Here is a 12,645-nt window from a genome sequence, read left to right as displayed (position 1 = left end):
GGGAATTGAACCTGGTTCTCTGCAAGAACAATCAATGCTCTTAACGACTGAGCCATCTCTCCAGCCCCCAATCTCAGGTATTTTAAATAGGGGTACTACAGTGCTTAAGGGAAACCACTCAGGTCAGGAAAGTGCTTTCCACATAAGCCCAAGGACCTGAGTTCAACTCCCAGCAGTCACTAAAACCCTGGACATGGTGGCGCATGCTTATACTCTCAATGCTGAGAAGGTGGAGATAGGGCCTCCCTGTGGCTTGCTGCCCAGTCAGACCAGCCTAGTCATAGAGCCGCAAGTCCCAATGAGAAACCTTGTCTCAGAAGACAAGGTGGGTGTCACTGCTGAGGAATAATGCTCAAAGTTGCCCTCTGAGCTCCACATGCACTGCGCATCTGCAAACACACACACTAAAAATGTAATGGCACAAGGAACCCTCTTTACTTTGTTTGGAAATGTGTTTTATATTCTTTGGTTCCTAGGAGAGGAATTATGAACTATGTGATAAAATATACATATTTGGCTTTTTTTATTCTTTAAGGCTTTGAGACAGGATTTCATGTAGCCCAGACTGGCTGTAAACTCACTATTGTAACCTAGGGTGATTATGTCCCCCACCTCTTATTTCTGTCTCCCAAGTTCTGGGATTGCAGGCGTGTCCCACCACAGGCATTTGTATTTAGCTTCCTGAGGAACTACCGAATTGTCTTCACCTGCAGCTGTAGTGTCTTACAGCCACCACCAATGAATGACATGTCTAACTTCTTCACATCGTCTCTGGATGCTTAGTGTTGTCAATTTGACAAAATCTAGAATCACCTTGGAGACAGGCCTCCAATTCTGTATTTGAAATGGGAAGGCCCGCCCACTGTGGGCAGCACCACTCCCCAGTGGATCCTGGGAAGCCCCGCCCACTGCGGCAGCATCACTCCCCAGTGGATCCTGTGCTGCCTGAGTGGAGAACGGGAGCCCAGCCGCAGCCTGCACTCATCACTCTGCTTCCTGAATGAGGACAAAGTACGACCAGCTGCTTCTTGCCCCTTTGACTCTGCCACCAGTCCCATACCCTTGAACCATGAGCCCAAATAAACTTTCTTAAATTGATTGTGTCAGAGGAGTTTTACCACATAAACAGGAAAAGAAATTAAGACACTCTCACCAGGCGGTGGTGGCACATGCCTTTAATTCCAGCACTTGGGAGGCAGAGGCAGGCAGATCTCTTGTGAGGCCGGCCCGGTCTACAAGAGCTAGTTCCAGGACAGGCTCCAAAGCTGCAGAGAAATCCTGTCTCAAAAAAACAAAAAACAAGAAAATAAGAAAGAAAGAAAGAAAAAGAAATTAAGACAATCTCTAACACTTCTGATTTTCCATATTTTTATTTTACTTATCCTAGTAGGTACCAAGCACTAGCCAACTGTTAGAGTTTTATTGGCTGTGGTAATGGTGGTGGTATCGTTTTATTTGCTAACTATAATTCTGATAAAATTTCTTTAGTGACCAGCGAGGTTGAGTTTGTTTTCATGTGCCTTTTGGCCATGTATATATCCTGTTTGGAAGAATGCCTACCCAAGCCTTTAGTCCATTTTTAGTCTGCTCGTTGGATTGTTGTTGTTGCTGTCAGTTTTAGGGGTTCTTCATATGCGTGTATCAGATTGATTTTAGGTACCCTCTCCCACCCTGAGGATTATCTTCCCATCTAGCTGCATCCTCTGATGGACAGAAGCTCTGGATTTTGAGAACGCCCTCTGGATCAGTTTTTGTCGTTGCTGTTGCCTACGCCCTGGTATCATGTGGAAGAAACCATTACCAAGCCAAGGACATGTACGCTTCCTCATATATTCTCCTCTAAGACTCTTCTCAGCTTTGTCTCTAACTTAGGTGTTTGATGGATTCTGGATTAATCTTTCCATGTTATGTAGGGTACAGGCCCAGTTCATTCTCAGGCTCATAGGCATGCAGTTCCAGTACCATATGTCACAAAGATGGTTCTTTACCCTGCTGGATGGTCTTGGTCCTCTTGTCAAAAATCAGTTGAAGCCTGGGTCTGCAAAGATAGTTTAGTGGTTAAAACTGAATACTCACCTGTGGAGAACCAGGTTTGGTTTCCAGCACCCACGCGGGTAGTTCACACCACCTGTAACTCCAGCCCAAGGGTGTAGGAGGCGCTCTTTGGGCTGCCAGCCAGCCCCAATCATGGCATGGTGACTTAGTAGCTATGGCTACTCAGCTTTTTTTTATTATTATTCTTTTTTAATTAAAATTTCCACCTGCTCCCCGTTTCCCATTTCCCTCCCCCTCCTCCCACATATTGTCCCCTCCCCTTACTCCCCTCCCCCTATCCCCACTCCTCTTCTCCTCCCCCCACTCCATTCCCCCTCCCTCTCGATACTGAAGAGCAGTCCAAATTCCCTGCCCTGCGGGAAGACCAAGGTCCTCCCACTTCTATCTAGGTCAAGGAAGGTGATCGTCCAAACAGGCTAAGCTCCCACAAAGCCAGTTCATGTATTAGGATCGAAACCTAGTGCCATTGTCCTTGGCTTCTCATCAGCCTTCATTGTCCACCATGTTCAGAGAGTCCAGTTTCAACCCATGATTATTCAGTCCCAGTCCAGCTGGCCTTGGTGGGTGGCTGCTCAGCTTTATCTTATGCTTGTCCCACTAGCTCTTATAACTCAGTTCAACCTGTACACAAGTTCCAGAGGGCTAAATGCGTGTGTGCACAGAGGTGCTTGGCCTATCGCAAGCATGTCTAGATGGAGGGCTAAACGTTCCCACCAGTCAACAGAACCTTCCTCCGTACCCACTTCCCTTCAGCCACAAAGTAGGGAGTCCTTACTGTCTGCTGTTGCTGAATCTCCACCCAGCACTGGACGCTCCCTGGAGGACACTAACAGCCAGACTTCTGTACCCGTGGAACTCATCACAATGAGATTTTATACAAGCTTGAGACAAAAAATGTGTTGGACCAAACTATGTTTGACTATTTTTTTAATTACTTTCTAAAATATTAATCACATCATGTATACTCGAGAACTTGAAATAGCTTAAATGTCCAACGCCAAGGAAAGGCCTGAGTTAACTATAACGATGGTGAAGGCGAATGAAGCATGTGGACATCAAAGAAGAGAATATGAGCAGTGAGCAACATGACAGGGAACCTATGAAGTGAAGTTGAGCAGAGAAAGTGGGTCACGGAAATGCCTGTATATGCGGATTAGTGCTGTAATTATCTGTGTATTGCATGCCAACCGCTTTATAATATTATCCCATCTCATTCTTATGGCTTTGGAATTTGGTATGAACATCTCACTCACAAATTTAAAAAGACTGGAGATTCATAGCAAGTAAGTCACACACTCTAGTTGGTATGATATACAAGCATGACGCTAACCCAGGTAATCTATGTCCAGACTTCTCTCCCTGATGTCTTCGTGGCAGCAAAACCAACTCTATAGGGATAGCAATATTCGCAGTGAGACAAAAGCTGAACGCTAGAGAACCAGGCGGCAGGGCACGAGTGCAGTGTTGTCTTATAAAATACTGTTTGAGTGGTAATTTCAGCCTTTTTGAGGGTATTTAAGAAACTGCTGGTGATAGTACTAATCACCACAGGCTAGGAGAGATCCCAGAGACAGAATTCAGCTGAGAATTATCTCTGAGGACTTGAGAAATCGACTGTTCAGTTAATGAGGACAATTAAGCAAAGTGAGTGGGTGGGTGGGTGGAGGGATGGATGGGTGGGTGGGTGGGTGGATGGATGTATAGGTGGGTGGGTGGATGTATAGGTGGGTGGGTGGGTGGGTGGATGGATGGATGGATGGATGGATGGATGGATGGATGGATGGATGAATGGGTGGATGGATGGATGGATGGATGGATGGATGGATGGATGGCGGATGGATGGATGGATGGATGGATGGATGGATGGATGGGCGGATGGATGGATTCGTGTATAGGTGGATGGATGGATGGATGGGTGGATGAACGGGTGGGTGGATGGATGGCGGATGGATGGCAGATGGATGGCAGATGGATGGCGGATGGATGGATGCATGTATAGTGGGTGGATGGATGAGTGGATGGATGGGTGGATGAATGGATGGTTGGATGGGTGGGTGGATAAGCCCTACAAACTACACAGGAAGCTTCCCTGTGCTAACTGTTGGGAGAAATGATGGGCTGTTTCTTGGAATAGAGTCCAAATCCTAGGAGTGAATGTGTGTGTGTGCATGTGTGTGTATGTGCATGTGTGTGTGTGCACGTGTGCGTGTGTGTGCACGTGTGTGTGTGCACGTGTGTGTGTGCACTGTGCGTGTGCGTGTATTTGCATGTGGAAAAGACTTGAAAGATAGTGGGAGGAGACAGGAGCCTTTGAGAAGCTGGAAGTGTGAATAAAGCCATAGAGAAGAGGGCAGTGAGAGGAAATAGGACCCAGACTCTGCCCTTCCTGATGTTACTGTGGTGGCTTGAATTTGGCCATTCTCTCGACTCTGACCCCTTCTAGACAGCACAGTGTGCATCCCAGGTGGGTATCTTCGAAAAGCCCACAGCGTTCAGCCTGGCAGCTCCAAAGACCCTCTGCGTCTGTCTTCCCTCCCTTCACCTGGCAGGCTCCCTGCAGACAACTTACCCTCTGACAACTGTACCCCTAAAGTCTCATTTCATCGCCCCCCCAGAAACAGTGTGGGTGAGTTCTTCCAGGATCTCCACTATCCTGTGCCTGTGGACCCTGAGTCTGCCAACATTCTCATCCTTAAAGTGCCTGAGCCAGAGACCCCAAGAAGGTTCAGTCTCTGAGCTTCTCGCGCATCCCCATCTAGGTCCATTCTGGACGACTACAACTGAACACCACAGCCTGAAATGCACGAGGAGCAGAAACTCAATGGTTCCCACTTCTAAAAGCTGAAAAGCCACGACCAGGAGGTCACATCTGACTAAGGTGTTCCCGGTGTGTTGGAAGGTATCCTGTGAACAGAGGGGACAGGCTATGTCCTTTTGTAAGAAACACATTTGTGAGGGTAGAGCCACCATATCCTAAACTTCCACCCGCACCACTCCATCCCCCATCAGCCGCACAGGTCTGGTGAGATTAGGGCTCTCTCCTCCCTCGTGGAAGCAGCTTTCGGAGCTACTGAAATGATAGCTGTGGGCCCCCCTGTGGGAGATACAAGACTCGATGTGAGAAGAAAATCCCACTTATGTTCAAGTCTCCACTCCACAGCTGTTTCCTAGGTGACCATGAAAAAGTTCACATCGCTTTTTTTTTCCACATTTGTTTTCTCGCCTACTAAGTGGGCGTCACAGCACTCACCAGTGAGGATTCAGAAGCAGATCCCAGGGTCTTCTGTCCTCCTGAGCAGGTAGCTTTGGTAGTAATAGCTCTCCGCAATGGCAGAATGCAAAACCCAGGAGCTCACTGAGCACAGAGTAGGGTGTGTGTCTGTGTCTGTCTATCTGTCTGCCTATCTGCCTGTCTGCCTGTGTCTGTGTGATTGTGTTTTAACCAAATAACCAAAGCAAAGGCAGATACAGAGTCAAAGCCAAATTTCAGGGAATGTGGTTTACATGGAAATGAAAAAATTCTGAATAAACAAAGCTGGCCCAGCCAGGTGTGAAAAATAAGACCCTGCAGCCCTGGTATTTTTAGCAGCCATTTTGCCTGCCATTCTTACTTCATTTCCCTAACCGCCCGTGGGAATGGGCTTTGCAGATTTGACTGCTGATCTCAAACAAATCCTCATTCAAGGCCATAGCCACACTCTCCATTCATGCTTCTCTGCTTAGTGGACATTCGCTCAGCACATCTGCACTGTGCCAAGTAAGTGCTGGGGAGATGCTGCTCACCTCATCCCATTCTTTGCATCAAACAGCTAATCTAGTTCAGACAAATTGGCCTCCAGTTACAGAGAGAGGAGCAGCTGTCCTGAATAGGGCAGAAGGCAGGCATCTGTAAAAGGGAGGAACAGAAGGGTGAGGGTAGGCCAGGGTCTGGGCAGAAAAAAAGCAATAGAGATCTTTTGGGAAGGAAAAGGAAGGAAAATCCCAGGAGATGGGAGTGCCTTCCTTGGTGGAGGGTGCACTGGAACACTGGTGAATGAATGTTTACTGAAAGAGAGAACATAGATGAGGGAGCGCTGCCACCCCTAGGCTTTGTGTGCCTGGATTTGTTCACACAGGGGTGAGGTCCAGAAACCAGCCCCATATCTAGCTGCTTATCAGTAAGATCATATCTATCTGTTCCAACCAAGGCTCAGAGAAGGAAAGAGACAAATCCGAGATTGTAAACCTTGGCTTTGGGGTCCTGGCCCAGCATATTTTCTAGTACATTAAACATATCTGTCCACACCTGATGCCCTAGATGAGCTCATCAAGTTGAAACTTTCTCAAAGACCTTGGACAAGTCACATAAATAGTATGAACATGTCAAGGCTGTGATGGAACTTAGATGACGTTTAGGCTGAACATCAGAGAGTCAAATCTAATCTGAGGTAGAGGTCTTTGAATAAAATCCGTATTTAATCTAAACAACAAATGCTTAACACTGCGGCCTGTGCTCCTCCCACTCCAGAAAAGGCAATCGTGTCTGCCGCACATGTTTTAAGACTGTAAAGATACAGATGTGTGAGGCGATCATGCCTGGAATCCCAGCACTCAGGAAGCTGATGCAGGAGGAGCTACAGTGGGAAGCTATATCGTGTCTTCTAGGCCAGCCTGGGTTACATAGAGAAACTACCCAGTTGCTTTCGAAAACCCACCTGAAATTTATCTACTGCAGATTTAAAACATTAGCCTGGAGAGGTGACTCAGCAGTTAAGAGAGCTTGCCGCTCCTTCAGAGGACCCAAGCTCAGTTCCCAGCACCCACTGACCAGTAGCTCACACTACTTCAACGCCTGGAGATCTGCTGCCCTCTTCTGATTTCTACAGGGAATTGCACACACGTACCCACACATATATATTTTTATTATTTTATATGTATGAGTGTCTTGCCTGCATATATGTGTGCACCTGAGGAAGTCAGAAGTAGGTGTTGGATCCCCTGGGACCAGAGTCATAGATACTTGTGAGTTGCCATGTGGGTGCTGAGAATTGAGCCCAGGTTCAACACTCTTAATTGCTGAGCCATCTCTCCAGTCCCTATTTTCAAATTTTAAAAGTAATAAAAGTAAACCTTTATTAAAATGTTTATCCCAGGCCAGCACGACAGAGTAGCAGGAAAGGGCCCTGGCTGCTAAGCCTGCTGACCTCTTCAGGTCTGGCTCCTGAACACACGTGGTAGAAGGAGAGAACTAACTCAGCAAAATAACGTCTAACCTACACATGTGTACTTCGGCATGTACACACACACACACAATGTAATACGCTTGTACCTACGGCCTAGTGGTCCCATTTCTGGGACATCTAATGAACATTACAACTACTCACAAGCACATGCTGAGGTGTGGTCTACTATTTGTTTTATGAATGTTTGCAATGTCAAAATGTTTAATTAAGAATATAGATCAAGGGGCTGTTGCTGGAGCTCCTATCCAAGCTTCCCTTCTGTGAGTGCCAAGTGTTACTAAAGGATATTTTTTACCTTTAATCTGTCTCTGTGCCTCTCTCTAATGAACTAAAACAATCATTATTATTTAAAATGCATGATGTGGCAGGGCACACCATTAATCCCAACACTCAGGAGGCAGAGGCAGATAGATCTCTGTAAGTTTCAGGCCAGCCTGGCCAACATAGTGGGTTCCGAGACAGGCAAGGGCTACAGAATGAGACCCTGTCTAATCATCATCATCATCACCATCAGTATCATCATCACCATCATCATCATCACCATCAGCATCATTATCATCATCCTCATCCTCATGTCCATCATCATCATCACCTTCAGCATCAGCATCCTCATCACCATCATCGTCAAATGCTGTGAAACCCTGGTGACTAAGAGGCCCTGTCTACTCTACCTATTAACCCAATTCATCGAGCCTACTATTTAGCATGCCACATGAACCCACATGAATAACATCTCCGGTACAGTCCTTCACTCAAATATCATCAACTATCCAGTACAAGAGCTTCACCTTGGAGAGAGAGCTTTGCCCCAGTGATGCCCCAATTTCAGCAAGAAGTAACCAGAAGTAAAGTTGACGCCCATAAGCCCCTTGGGCTCGAATCCCCATTCCATAGAGTATATTAAAAGTCTAAGCGGACCACTTAAAAGGAATGAGGTCAGTAGCTAAGCCGTTGAATGCCTTACTTATTGCCTTCAGTTCTAAATCTGTTCAAGTCTTGTCGTAGTTTAGGCAAACGAAGTGATCAGTCAGGCTTTCCCAGGACTTTGAGAGTCAAGATCTTCCCTCTCCAGGCTTCCGTAGCTTCTGTGGCGCAGGCGAAGCCCGGGCCCAGAACCCAGGCCTTCAGCCCGGACTCTGCTCGGAAGGGAGTGATTTAGCAGGTGGGTGCCACACTCAGCTCCAACAGGGCATAGCACAGGCTTGTGCTGCCGGCCATGAGGGTCCTCCATCCTTTGAGACCCGCAGCTCCTGGTGCAGTGTGGATGTCTGCCCAGCCTGGGACAAAGAACAGACAAAGCCAAATAATTTGACTGGCAAAACACAGGCAGCCTCTTGCCTCCCAGCAGTCATGAGGCTATTCAAAGCCCGAAGATTTTCATGAATCCCTGACTCAGAGGCCACAACACAGCAGGGACCCTGTGCAGTCAGGGGTGAAGGCCCCACCCAGACAGACTGACAGAGAGAGAGCTTGGGGAAGGGGTCCAGTATTTAGGCCTCAGCCCTCCTCCACCTCGGGTTTCGAAAACAGTCTCACTGTGTAGCCCTTGCTGGCAGGTAGCCGCCAGTACAGAGCAGAGGGTGCTTTGCTGGGTGTTTGCTGGTGCCAGGCGCTGGCTGAGGGCTCCACCTCGGCCACTGGGTCACCTTCGAAAGCCCATAAGGTATGGACCTCCACCTCTGTTTTGCACATGAAGTGACCACAATGTCATGGAGAATACTAGCCCAAGTCACACAACTGGGAAAGGCAATGCTGGGATTTGAACCCGGGTCTCCTAAGCACCTGAACCCTGCTCTGTCTCTTCGAATGAATATCAATATCACAATATCAAGAGCCTGCCATCACCATTTCCCATCAGTGACTAGCACTTGCCAGCCCTGTGGCCCACATTCCTTCTCTTCTGTGAGGCTCAACATCTCCACCTGAGATGGCTGTAAAAGCAAAAGGGGGTGAGGAGATGAGGGGACTTGGCTGCCCACTGACCCCGTAGCCTAGTTCTTAGCACACTCAAGAATCACCTCAGGGGCTAAGAGATGGCTCACGGGTTAAGAGACCTGACTGTTCTTCTAGAGGACCAAGTTCAATTCCTAGCACGCACAGGGCAGTTTATAGCTGTCTGTAACTCAAGTTCCAGGGGATCCAATATCCTCACACAGACACACATGCAGGGAAAACACCAATGCATATAAAAGATTATTTTAATTAAAAAAAAGAATCAATCATATGGCGGTGGTGGCACACACCTTTAATCCCAGCGCTGGAGAGACAGAGGCAGGAGGATCTCTGTGAGTTCAAGGCCAGCATGGTCTACAAGAGCTAGTTCCAGATCAGCCAGAGCTACATAGAGAAACCCTGTCTGAAAATAAATAAATAAATAAATAAATAAATAAACAAATAAATAAATAAATAAATAAAAAGACTTGCCTCCACCCCCGGGGAAAGTGGCCAGACCTGTGAGACGGCACTCTACAGGTTGTTCTCTCTGGACTCTGGATGACTAAGGGCAGAACTGCACCCAGCTTGTTCCGTCTGCCCAAAAACTGGTCAGCTGAGAAGCCAGCACGTAAAAAAGCCCCCATAAATGCTGCTGGATGAATGAAAGCCTGTGGTGATCTGTGGTGACGCCAAGAGCCTGGACCAAAAGACCCGACTGACCTCACTAGAAACTCACTACAGGACCTTGGGTCTCTCAGTGGCCCTCTCCGGCCTCAGGAGCCCCGCTTCATAAATACAGGGAAGTGAATGGGGTTGTCTGGCCGCTTGTCCCAGCTCTGATGCTGTCGCTCTGTAAAGGATCCCAGCCCAGCCCCCTCTGTTCCTATCAGAGCTGAAGTTGTGTTATGGTCACATCTTAGACCAGGAATATCAAAGCAAACGACAGCTCTGGGTCCTCTGGCTGCTGAGAATCAGACCACAGCTTTGCAGGCAGCTGAGTCTTCTGGTCCACGGAACACAGATGCTCCTTCGGATGCAGTGCTTTATAGTTTGCAAAGCATGTCCCATGCTGTCTTCCACTCAAGCCTCAGCCTGGCTCTGTGAGACGCCCCTGGGAGGGCACAAGTCTCCATCCTGTCCTACCGACCATGAAGGGAATTACCTGGGAGCAAATGGAAACAATAGCAGAACTGAGCCGTGAAGCCAGAATAGGGCTTCAGCCTTCATACAGTCCTCCTGTCCCCAGGCAAGGAAGAGGAGGCGAGCTCATTCAGGCAAAACCCAACTCGGAGGTCACAAGTGAGCCACCTGGGCAGAAGCCTGCCTGGCACAACACAGCATTTTAAAGTCAAATTTATGACAGAGGGGTGTATACCAGGTGGCCACGGAGAGTCAGCTGTACCGGAGGCCAGAGGCCAAGCCCATGCCCCAGGCACTGCATGCTGCAGCCTTTACTGTATGCCACAGACACTGTATGCCACTGTGCTGTATGCCACAGGAGCTGTATGCCACTGTGCTGTATGCCACAGGAGCTGTATGCCACTGCGCTGTATACCACAGGAGCTGTATGCCACTGCGCTGTATACCACTGCGCTGTATACCACAGGAGCTATATGCCACTGCGCTTATACCATATGCACTGTATACCATATGCACTGTATGACACTGACGTCACTGTATGCCAGTACACTGTATACCCCTGCACTGTATGACGCTGACTTCACTGTATGCCACTGCACTGTATGCCACTGACTTCACTGTATGCCACTGCATTGTATGCCACAGTATGCCACTGAATTGTGTGCCATAGGCACTGTATGATACTGCACTGCATGCCATAGACACTCTATGCCACAGGAACTGCATGTCATTGCACTGCAACAACTGGAAGAATGGTCTATGTGTGATCTCTGAACACTGGGATCTGCAGACACTATTTCACACAGATAAGCTGCTGCCCAGACTCCACCCACCAAACCCTAGCTGTCCTGGTTTTCCTTTCAGTGTGACTCCTGAGCAGCCCGCAAGGTCCTTATGGTTGATCCCTAGTTCCAACATATACATTCTGATTGGTCAATACCTGTTGCCAGGCCTCCAACTTGAAGTGATCCTCCTTCCCCTGACTCCTGAGTGCTGCCAATGTAGGCAGTGCCACCAGGTCTGGCCCATAGTTGTTCAGTATCTTTTCTATTACTACTTGAACTAGTACAGGCCTTGTGGAATATTTTCGTGCTTCTCTGTTACTCTGAGTATGAGGATATAAATTCCACAGACCTCATCATGCACACAGAGCTGTAAGGTGGACACTCATCTTTTAATAAACACTGAGTTTTTATCAAAAAAAATTTTTTTTTTTGGTTTTTTGAGACAGGGTTTCTCTGTAGCTTTGGTGCTCGTCCTGGAACTAGCTCTTGTAGACCAGGCTGGCCTCGAACCCCCAGAGATCCGCCTGCCTCTGCCTCCCGAGTGCTGGGATTAAAGGTGCCCAGCTTCAAAAAAAAAATTTTTATCAAAATTTTTTAGCAAAGCTTCAGTAACATATTTAAGTGGGTTTGCATTTTATTTATCATACACAGCTTGTCATATACACATAGATACACATAGGTATATAGACATGTGTGTATATACACACATACATGTATGTATATATTGTGTGTGTGTTTGTAAGAACTAAGAATGATTTAATCAGTGGATTAAAGCGTTTGTTCCTTGGCTTAGCACAACTTTGTGGTGCTGGGAACTGAACTAGAAGCCTTTGGAAAAACAGCAAGTGCTCTTAACCACTGAACATCTCTCCAGCACCCAATATATTACATTATTCATTTCTCAAAACACACGCATGCACATGCACACATGGGCACACACACTCACACCACACACACATAAACACATCACATACACACTCACACACAGACACACAAGCACACACACACAGCACATACAGAGTAATGTATAACACAGTACAAACTCTTCTACATGCTGTAAGTTTTGATTAACAAATGTATCCACGTAGACTTATCAAGTATAGCAAATAGATTGCTCTATGTTAGAGGTTTATAAGGAGCTGTGTGGCAGGGAAGGGGTTAAATGAACACTGTACTAACCTCTTCATTGCTCTGGAATCCTAAAATGGTTCTAAAAATGCAAGTCTCTGCTTCATTTTAAAGAGTAACTACCTTAGCTAGGCGGTGGTGGCTCTCGCCTTTAATCCCAGCACTTGGGAGTCAGAGACAGGTGGATTTCTGTTAGAAGCCAGCCTGCTCTGCAGAGTGAGATCCACGCAAGACTACACAGAGAAACCCTGTCTCGGAAACCAAAAAATAAAATTAAGTAAATGAATAAATAAATAAACTTTTAGCTAAACTGACAAGGGAAAATCAAAGAAATGACTCAAATTGGAGATATTTACTACCAAACTTGAGTCAGGTGATGG

The sequence above is a fragment of the Chionomys nivalis genome, chromosome 16, assembly GCF_950005125.1.
Source record: "Chionomys nivalis chromosome 16, mChiNiv1.1, whole genome shotgun sequence".
In the NCBI taxonomy this organism is placed as follows: domain Eukaryota; kingdom Metazoa; phylum Chordata; class Mammalia; order Rodentia; family Cricetidae; genus Chionomys; species Chionomys nivalis.
Note: the sequence above shows the minus strand (reverse complement) of the source record.